Source organism: Grammomys surdaster, unplaced genomic scaffold (genome assembly GCF_004785775.1).
Source record: "Grammomys surdaster isolate TR1022 unplaced genomic scaffold, NIH_TR_1.0 126133, whole genome shotgun sequence".
NCBI classification, from domain to species: Eukaryota; Metazoa; Chordata; class Mammalia; order Rodentia; family Muridae; genus Grammomys; species Grammomys surdaster.
This window is the reverse complement of record NW_021620941.1, coordinates 7,227,248-7,237,627: the sequence shown is the minus strand read 5'-3', so window position 1 is coordinate 7,237,627 and position 10,380 is coordinate 7,227,248.

Genomic DNA, 10,380 nt, shown 5'->3' with positions numbered 1-10,380 from the left:
ATCATATACATCATATACATCATATACATCATATACATCATATACATATACATATACATACAGCAGAGGACTGCCTGGTCTGGCCTCAGTGGGAGAAGACACGCTCCTAACCCTCCAGAAACTTGAGGCCAGGGAGTTGGGAGGCCTGGCGAGGGGTAAGGTGGGGAACATCCTCTTAGAGACAGAGGGGATGAGGAATGAGATGAGGGACTGAGGTAGGGCAGACCAGGAAGGGGACAATGACTGGACTGTAAAAGAATATAAAAAGTAAGCCAGGTAGTGGTGGCACACGCCTTTAATCACAGCACTTGGGAGGCAGAGGCAGGCAGATATCTGAATTCAAGGCCAGCCTGGTCTACAGAGTGAGTTCCAGGACAGCCAAGGCTATACAGAGAAACCCTGTCTCGAAAAACAAAACAAAAACAAAAACAAACAAACAAAACAAACAAACAAAAAAGAACATAAAGGTAATAAAAAACTAAAAAGAAAAGAAAGAAAGAAAGAAAGAAAGAAAGAAAGGAAGGAAGGAAGGAAGGAAGGAAGGAAGAAAGAAAGAAAGAAGAAAAGAAAGAAGACAGGCTGAGCAAGTCATGAGGAACAAGCCAACAGTGTTCACCCATGGCTTATGTTTTCATTCCTGTCTCGAAGGTCCTGCCTGGAGTGCCTGCCTTGCCGTCCCTTCCTGTTGAACTACTAACTGAAATCAGACCTTTTCTTCCCAAGCTGTCTGTGGTCATGGTGTTTTATCACAGCAGTAGAAACCCTGAGACACGCCTCCATACATATACATACAAAATAAACTTTAAAAAATGTTTTAGAAGGGCAAATGTTTTAAATCATGGAACCTTCCTTTAATTTTTTTTGTGGTGGGGGAGATGGTCTAGGTCACACTTGGGAACCTTCCTAGGGCTCTTAGTCACAAAGCTCTTCTCTGTGTTTTCATATAGAAGTTTCTAGTGTTTAAAGTTGATTTTAGAGTTTGGTGTAAAGTAGAAGTTGAGGATTCTTTGCTTCTTTAAAAATAATTTTTAGGGCCCAAACACAGAGCAGATCTCAGGTGGCAGCTCTGTACTCAACTTCACAAAACCCAGAGGAAGAGGGCCTCCCAGGAGCTTTAACTCGGGCAGCATCTCAGGTAAAAATGAATCACCCATGATGTCTGCTGTTAGGAGTTCTAATCCAGATGCTGGCCTCCGAACTTATACTACTCAGACCTTCGAAGGGCCATTGACAAGAACATCAAACAGCTAGAGATTGACATCACTAATCTGAAGAAATCCCTCGTTTCGCTGTCTGAAGAGACCTCCTAAAATCGCAAAGATCTTTATTGGACTTGATTTACTCTATTACAATAGAAAAGGCTGTGTACAGTGCTTGACTGTGTACAGCCTTTAAAGAATATTGCCTTTACATAGACAAGACAGAGATGGTTAAAGAGAGCATAAAAAAGGTCAGTGAAGGCCCTGAGAAAAGTCAGAGAGAGAAAGAGAAAGGTGAGTGCTGGTACAAGATTTGGTTTTCAACCACTCCAGGGTTGTCAACCCTACCCCCTCTCATCTTGGGACCATTATTTGGGTTCTTTTTGCTTATTTCTTCTGGTCCCTGGGCCTCAAATAGGCTGACTAACTCTGTGAAACAACAGATAAATTATTTGGTAGCAAAACCTATTCAGATACATTATCATAAGTTAGCTATGGAGGACCACGAGACTCAAGATAAGATTGTTACTCTATCCAGGGTGTTCCCAAAACTCATCTCCACCCAACCTAAAAGAGGAGACTTCTGCCCCTAGACCAAGCAGAGAGGGGACACCCAGAACCCCCTCTGACAGGCGACCTGAATTCTTGCTTAGGCTGCGAGGCTAAGCACTGCAAGGGAATATCAATAAAAGTTAAAAATATCTCTCTGGGTTCCCTGAGGGACAAGCCTGACTGCATAGGGGTTGATGTCAAAGTATCCCCTCTCCAGGAAAAAGACATCAGGATGGGTATGGCCCTCATGCCTCACTGGACAACAACAGGGGGACCGGAGCCATTACAAGGTCCCCTTCAATTACTGGAGGTCAGGCCTCTATCCCCACCTTTGCAAGATTAGATTCGCCACAGCCCGTGTATATTTAGAGAAGGGAAGAGATGTCAGGGGCATCCCTGCTTACATACTGAACGCCTAAAATCAGCCATAGGCCTAAAATCAGCAATAGGCCTGTCATACATGTATACTAACACCAAGTCTTGGGTCTCTGTGGAAAAACATTGAAACAGATGGCTATAAGCTATTGTAAACAGGCAGGTTTTGTGACAATTTACCAGCCTGAGTAGTCATAGACCTTGTAAATAGGTAGCCTTGGTAGATAATACCAACTTAGATAAGAACAAGTGAATCATAGGCAGAGTCATAGTGACCTATCCCCTGAACCCTCACCCAGCCGATACCCTGTTCTGAAAGATATCTGTATTCCCCCTGAACACCCACATTCCAGTGTCATCCCCTTCCCCACGTCCTCCTTTTGGTGTTTATAACCTCTGTGTGAATGAGTATAAATTACAATTTGAAAAAAATAATTTTTTTTAAAGATTTGTTTATTTATTTTATGTGTTCACCATTGCTCTCTTCAGACACACCAGAAGAGGGCCTCAGACCCCATTACAGATGGTTGTGAGCCACCATGTGGTTGCTAGGAATTGAACTCAGGACCTCTGGAAGAGCAGTCAGTGCTCTTAACCACTGAGCCATCTCTCCAGCCAAATAAATTTTATATATAAAAAAATAAAAATAATTTTTATTGTGTGTGCAGAGGTGTGTGTATGTGTGTGTTTGTCTGTCTGTCTGATGGTGTGGAGACCAGTGTTCCACATTCTCTACCTCTATGACTCTCTACCTTATTTTTGTTGTTGCTGGTGGTGGTGGTGGTATATGTGGGTATGTGTAAGTGTGCACATGCATGCATGTGTGCACCTCTGCCACAGCTCACGTGTGGAGGAGGTCAGAGGGCAACTCTGTGAACTCAGTTCTCTCCTTTCCACCTTTGTATGGTTTCTGAGGACTGGACTCAGGCTTACATGGCAAGCACCTCCACCCACTGGGCCACTTCACAGTCCTCATCACCTTACTCTGTTCATTTGTTGAGACAGGGTTTCTCTATGTAGCCATGGCTGTCCTGGAACTCATTGTGTAAACCAGGTTGGCCTCAAACTCCCAGAGATCTTATTGACTCTACCCCCTAAGTCCTACCATTCTTGGTATAGACAGCCTTTGTTTTCAAGGGTCTCTTTTCTAGAGCAGGGATTGTAAGCCCTACCCCAGTCACTGACAGGAAGCGAGCATTTTCATGGACAGGATATAAAAGATTTATGCAACATGGGCAATACGCTTGACCAGAGAATGCATGCATAAATCTCAGAGTGGCTGGAGAGACAGATCAGGGTTCTGAGCCAATACTACTCTTCCCAAGGACCTGAGTTCAGTCCCCAGCACCCAAATCACAGGACTCATGACTGCTTATGACTCCAGCTGCAGGAGATGAATTTGATGCATTCATCTAGCCTCTGCAGGCACCTACACCCGCAAGGCGTGCACATGCATGTGTTCACACACATACAAATATACACACAAAGAGAAACATGCTCATTCACACATAAAAGAACTCTTCAGTGTGAAGAGCATACATTTCGTTTGGAATCACATTGGCAGTTAAGAGAGTCAGTCACAGAGTCTAGGAGACTCTTCTCAGACTTCAGTTCTGCTTAGGAGTGAGTAACAACTGACATTGGTAAAATGTCTTGGGAACTCCCTTTCTGACTGCAATGAAGACATTGCATTGACATTTAAACAAGGGCCACCCAGTTGCTTAGGGAGCTGAGTGACATGAGAGATGCCATCCACACAGCCCACATACCCAAGTCGCAGGCCTGGTCAGAGCCTATGTTGTCCACAGTTGCATGTGCCTGTGGACACTTCTGCTTCATTGCTCACTCTCTAGTGTGTGCACCTGTGATTTTTCAGGGTGCTGCCTGGTGTGCACCAGGCCAGAGGGGGTCGCTGGAGTTCCTGTCCAGGGGAGAAGCTGCTGTCCAGGCAATGGCATGGACCCGATAGCCGACTTTTCCCAATGATCACCATCCAATAGGCAATGCACAGTAGCTTAGATGGTCACAGCCAAGGGACAGGGCCAGAAGTGACTTCTACCTAGGGCCAGCTGAGGCTCTGTCAGGTTATGGTCTTAGGTATGTCAAAAGGAGATACTGAGATGGCTGAGGTGCCCAGTGAAGCTACAGATGTCGTCTCAGGTATGCAGTCCACTGGGGAGCAACCATGATGATGGCAAAAGTATGGTTCCTGGGGTGCAGTATGTCTGTAGGGACCTTTGAGTTATCCTGTGGTGTGGGTGTCTCCTGTCCCTACTGTCTTGTGACTTCTGGAGTCAGTTGGCTGCTTGGAGACTGAGTGATGCTCTGTAACCTGCTCCCCCTCCCTCCCTGTCTCAATGGCTCCGGCAGCTTTGTCTGAGGCCATTGCTTCTCAGGAGTACGTAGCTGGAGGAAGCACTTATCAGCTGCTATTCTGTGGCTGACTGCTGTTGAAGGTTGGTGTGTGAATGTGGTGTGTGTGTATGTGTGTTTGTCCATCGGGACATCTTCCAGATGTAGCCACCTGATTGCCTAGTTCCAGCTGTGACCCATGGCCATCAATCTCCAGTTGGCCAAACTGTTAGGAAAACAAAACCCAATAAAAGTGAGTGAGACTCAGCTTCTGGAACCAAAGGGAAGGAAAGGGAAAAGAGAGGCCCAGCCAGGCCAACCAAGTGCCATGCTCATTTCTCTTCCCCTTTCTATGTCCCACAATGCATGCTGGTTGGAGAGGTAGAGTTCACAACAAAACTCAGCTGGAATTTGGTACCTGCAAGATGATGTTCCATATGTCCCTGGCACAGTTAGGATGAATTCTCTCTGGATGTGCTAGAGTGGCCCCTCTACCTCCACTGCCTTCTTGTGTGGTCCAAAGTACTACTGATGGAGGTGCTGAGGGATGTGGAGTGGGCACTTCAGAGCTGGTTCCATTATGTTGCCAGAGAACACACAGCCCAAGATGGGCCAAAGGCAAGTCCTCTGTAGCCAGTGGCTCATTTGCTTATCTCATGGGCAGAGGCCTACCCCCAGCAGTGCAGAGGTGAGAATCTATCTTCTCATCACCCGGTCATCTGTGCCTAGCATGTCACTCCAGGGCGTGGGACCATACTGCAAAGGTGATGTCCTCACAGCAGCCATGCTTCCAGGCATCCCTAGAGGTCAAGTGTCCCCTGGCCTGGAGGAGCATGGTACTCAGCTGAGTGGTATAACCTGCTCTGTGTTCAACTATCTCTTCCCTCTTCCTCCTGTTCCATAAAGGGTGCAGGGAAGCAAGACACTAAGGAGACAGTGGCCAGGATGCTTTGTAAAGCAAGTTGTCCCCACAAACTTTGGAAACAACTGGCTTCAGTACTCCCAGTAGAGGACAGCCCTGGAAGACTGGAGGCAAGGCTGAGAGACTGTGGATACATCTCCTAGTGCGTCACCAGAAACAAAGGGCCCACTGGGCTCTGCAGCACACACAGACCAGAGGGTAGCCAGGAAGCCTTCTCACACTTGTCTCCTCTCTGCCTGGGCAGGCTTTGGGGATATGGGGGTAACATATAACTACATCTCTTTTTGACCACTTTTGCCCGTATCTTCACTCAGATCAGGCTCCCACTCCACCTGAAATGTAAGACCCCAGAACGGAGTCTATTCACTCTCCCCAAACAGCCCATGAGCAGAGCTCATCCCTCGCCCTTTTCTAGCTGTAGGGCCAGTCCTCCTTTTACAGACAGCCTTACTCAGTCATTCAGTCTATAACTCTTGATTTAGAGCGTATTGGTTCCTTGGGAAATGGGACATTTGGTACCTCGGCTGGGGTGATATCTCCCACTAGGAAGAATATTCTATTGAATTCTCAAACAAACAAACAAACAAACAAACCCCTGTTTTGTCTTTGACAATTGTATTAGTTAATCTGTTATTGTGATAAAAAAAAAAACCCACCATGGCCAAAGGGAAACTAAGAAAGAGAGAGTTTCTTTTGGCTTATGGTCCCAGAGCGATAGGAACCCAGCATGATGAGCTGGAGGTATGGTGGCAAGCAGCAGGCATGGTGGCAAGAGAAGGGAGCTGAGAGATCACATCCTTAACAGCAAACACAAAGCAGAGAGAGAGAGAGAGAACTGAAAACAGGGTTACACTAAATGCTCTAAATTTTGCCTCCAGAGATGTACCTCCTCCAGCAAGGCCACGCCCCCTAACCCTCCTAAACAGTGGACTGAATGGAGACCAAGTATTCAAATGCCTGAGCCTAAGGGACCATTGATCATGAAAACAGGCAATGGTTACCATTGAAAAGTGTTCTTAGAGGGTTATGGAGATAGCCTGGTAGGCAAAGCACTTGTACCTGAATTCAGATCCCCAGGACTCACTCTAAAACTGGACATGGTGGTGCCTGTCTGCAACCCCAGCATTCCTACAGTGAGACTCTGTGAGGCAGAGATTGGGGAAACCTTGGAAGCGCTCAGACCAGAGAGCCTGGTGTATGGAGCAGCAAACAGCAAGAAGGCCCTGTCTCAAGCAAGGTAGAAGTTGGGGATGGACAACTGAGGTTGTCCTCTGACTTCCACATGACCTCCTGTGATGTACTTCTTTCAACAGGGCCACACAAACACACACATGCGCACGCACACACACACACACACACACACACGGAGACACACACCCACACCCACATGTGCACAGTCAGATTTTAATTTGTAAAGTACCATTAAAAATATTGTGTTGGCAAAAAACATACACAGGCTGGACCTTGACCCCCTGCACATCTGTAACATATGTGCAGCTCAGACTTCATATAGATCCCCTAACAACTGGAGATGGGGCTATCCCTAAAGCTGTGGCCTGTCTGTGGAACATGTTCTTCTAGCTGGGCTGCCTTATCTGGCTTCAGTGAGAGAGTGTGTGCCTAACTCTGCAGGGCTTTGATGTGTCAGGGATTGGCTATACCCGGAAGGGTGCTGCCACCCTCTCAGAGGAGAAGGAGGGGAAAGATGGACTGTGTGAAGGGGGGACTAGGAGGGGACAGCAATCGGGACGTAAAGTGAGTAAATAAATACATTTTTAAAAATACTGTGTTGGTGTTAGATGTTAAAGGTCCAAACCCACGGGATGCGCTCTCCCAGAGGTACTCATGGACAAGACATGCTGCAATTTGCATGGAGTTTATTGAAGAATTGATAGTGGCTGGTGCACCAGAGCCCCTCTGCTTGCAGGCAAGAGGGAACCCCAAATTGGGGTAAAGAGTGGTTTATATACAGAGTTCACAAAGACAGTTAATAGCTTCTTGGACAATATTAAAAAGATTTCAAACATTTGTTCTCAAGCCTAGTTTCCGTTCTCAGACTTGGTTCCTAAGTAACTCAAATTTACACCTTTATCTTTATAACCCAGGGGAATTCATCCCAGTGGCTTCTGTTTACCCAGGTGTATTATTTTAAGGGTTTATCTCCCCTATCTTGGGCCTTTTTTTTCTGGAATGTTTGTTCGAGCCTTTGGGATGTACTCTTCCCGGGATGTGCCTCAGGGACCACTAATATTTGAGAATAAATTGAAATTCCAAGCCTAAGAATCCTTCATGCTGTGACCTGAAATTACATTCTTACATTGGGACTGCAAGATGGATCAGTGGGTAAAGGCTCTTGCTCTTCGAGTCTGAACGGCCTAAGCTCAAGCCCCAAAATCCCTGGAACCAACTCCCAAAAGTTGTCTTCTGATCTCTACACATGTGCTGTGGTATGTGTATGTCCACATTCTCCCCCCCTCACTCACTCACACATACACACACACACACACACACACGCGCGCGCACAAATAAAATAATAAAACAATCCTAAAAATGGACAAAAAATTTGCACCTCAGCCTATTGAGCTATTTCCCAGCCACTATCTGTTTCATTTAACCTTGAGAAGATTTAAATGTGTCGAATTCTGTTAAAATGGGAAAATAGAGGTAACCGATGCTCCCGATGCTCAGTGGACCCACAGACGCTTGCCTGAGGTTGTAGAGAGGGCTCAGTCCCAACCTGCCTACATCCTATGCCCATCTGCCCAGTCCTCTTCTTTTTGATTTTTTTAAAATTTCCTAACACTTTTCCAAATCAGCCTGTTTCTGACTTAACTCTCTCCAAGGGATGGCAGGCTGAGGCTGCCGTTCCTATTTTTAAAGGTAAATAGTTGGCAGAGGTAGGGAAGGGGTGAGGTCAGCTGAGGTGGTGGTTCTGTGGTCCTGGGTCCTCATGCATGTGTCTAGCCAGCTCGCCAACCAGCAGGACGGACACATGGAGCATCTAGCCCATTCCAGCTGTCCAAGACCAGTCTAGTGCTTCAGCTCCCCCTCTCCTCTTTTCTTCTGGGCCTCCTCAGCCCGGACCCTGTGGTTGGCCTGCCCACAGAGACCCAGTGCCCAGAATGCTGCCCCTAACTACAATCCTAGCCCTTCAAGCAGAACAGTCTGTGAAGTGGGTGGGAACTGTAAGGCCCTTTTAAAGGAGCAATAAAAGTTTTAGGTTTCAGATCTCTTCCTGAAGAAGAGAATAACAGAGACAGGAAATTTCAGTAGCCGACTGACAGAAGCAGGCGGCACGCAGACTGCCTCAGACAAAAACACCTCTGCATGCAGGTCCTGGCGGGTGCCCAGGCTCTCTCCTGCGCCCCAACTGTGTCTCCCCTGCTTAGGGAAGCCAGGCTGCTGCTACAATGGACTGTTGTGTCTATCTCGCTGTAAATGTTTATACTATCCCTCTCCATTTGCCTTGCTGTCCAAGGTAGAGCACACTCTTCTTCTGAGTGGGGCCCCAAGGGGATGTACTAGGAGAATATGTGTGGTCACTTGACCAAGGCCAAGGTCACTGACACTGAGATGAGTGTGGTCATGCCCAGGCCCAGGACAGCTGTGACAGTTCTGTGCTTATTCATCTTCCCAGATTTAGAAGTGACAGACTGGGAGAAGGGCCTTACCCTTTCAACCATATCCTTTCAGGGAAGTCCCAGCCAGATCTGGGAGTCCCAGACTCTCTGCTTCTGCCCCTTGTTTTAACTTGTGTGTATGTGTGTGTGTGTGTGTGTGTGTGTGTGTGTGTGTGTTCTAATTACCTACCATGTACCTGGAGTTCAGATGCACTGTGGCATCTGCAGTCCTGCTCATGGGTATTTCAACTTGAAGTTGCTACTCACAGTTCTGACTCAGCTTACCAACCACTGAGCATATGATCAGCTGTGCCAAGAGGGGACCCTATACTTATACAACAGGTTCCCTCAGACAGTATGGATCTTCAACTCCTAGGAGCTCCCAGAGCAGCTTTTCTAAGCACTCCAGATCTCTCTGTCATGCAAGATAGGAGAGGAAATCCTGTCCAGAGACCTAAGTGACTGGCTGGCCTTGGAGTCCCTCTTTGGCTCCATGTGCCATGACTCCCAAATTCCATGGACACAGAGACCCTGAGATGGACAGCACCAGGGTTCAGAGTCAGGGTTGGCATCTTGCTAGCTTTAAAGTCTCAGCGGCCACTGGGGAAGCATGGTGGCTTATCTCTTCCTGACCCTGGTTGGCATCCCAAGAAGTCAATGTAGACCTTGGAGGAGACCACAGCTGGAGGGACTGGAGAAACCATTGCTAGGTCTTCATCCACTGTCTTGTGTTACTAGCATTCCTGGTCCTCAGTGTCCTCATTTGCAAACCAGACTTAGGACTGTGCCCAGGCCCCCAAACAACAGCCATGGGAGCTGAGGGGCTTGGGAAGGCAAGGCTACATCTGGAGCACTAGAGCCATGCACAGGCTGCGGTGGCTAGACGGGAGTGTACCTCCTAATCTGTGACTTATAGACTTGGCCAGGTGCCCAGAAGGCTCTCATAAACCAGCAGCACCACCAGCCTGTGAGTGTGGCCCTTAGGCTGGGCCACTCATGGCCCCTCCCCACTGAAAGACATTTTGCTGCCTCCAGGTTTCTAAGAGTGAGTTTCCAGGGTTGCTTGCTGGGAGTGGGGGTGGGGGTGGGGGTAGGACAGAGAAGGAATGGGGCCACTCTGCAGTCACCTGCTTCTGGAGGGGCCCCAGACCTGGCATGTCTCCTCTCACTTGGGATGCCCAGCTCTGACTCGGTAGTCTGTCCTCTGGAAGTAAATGATGACCCAAAAGAAGATTGAGCTCCAGGATAGCCTCCGTCTTCCTGGTGCTTGAGCTCAGGAGATATGTGTTTAAAGTATATATGCATATGTCTTGTGTGGGTGTGTGTTTACATCTGCTGGTGTCTATGTGTCTGTGCTTGA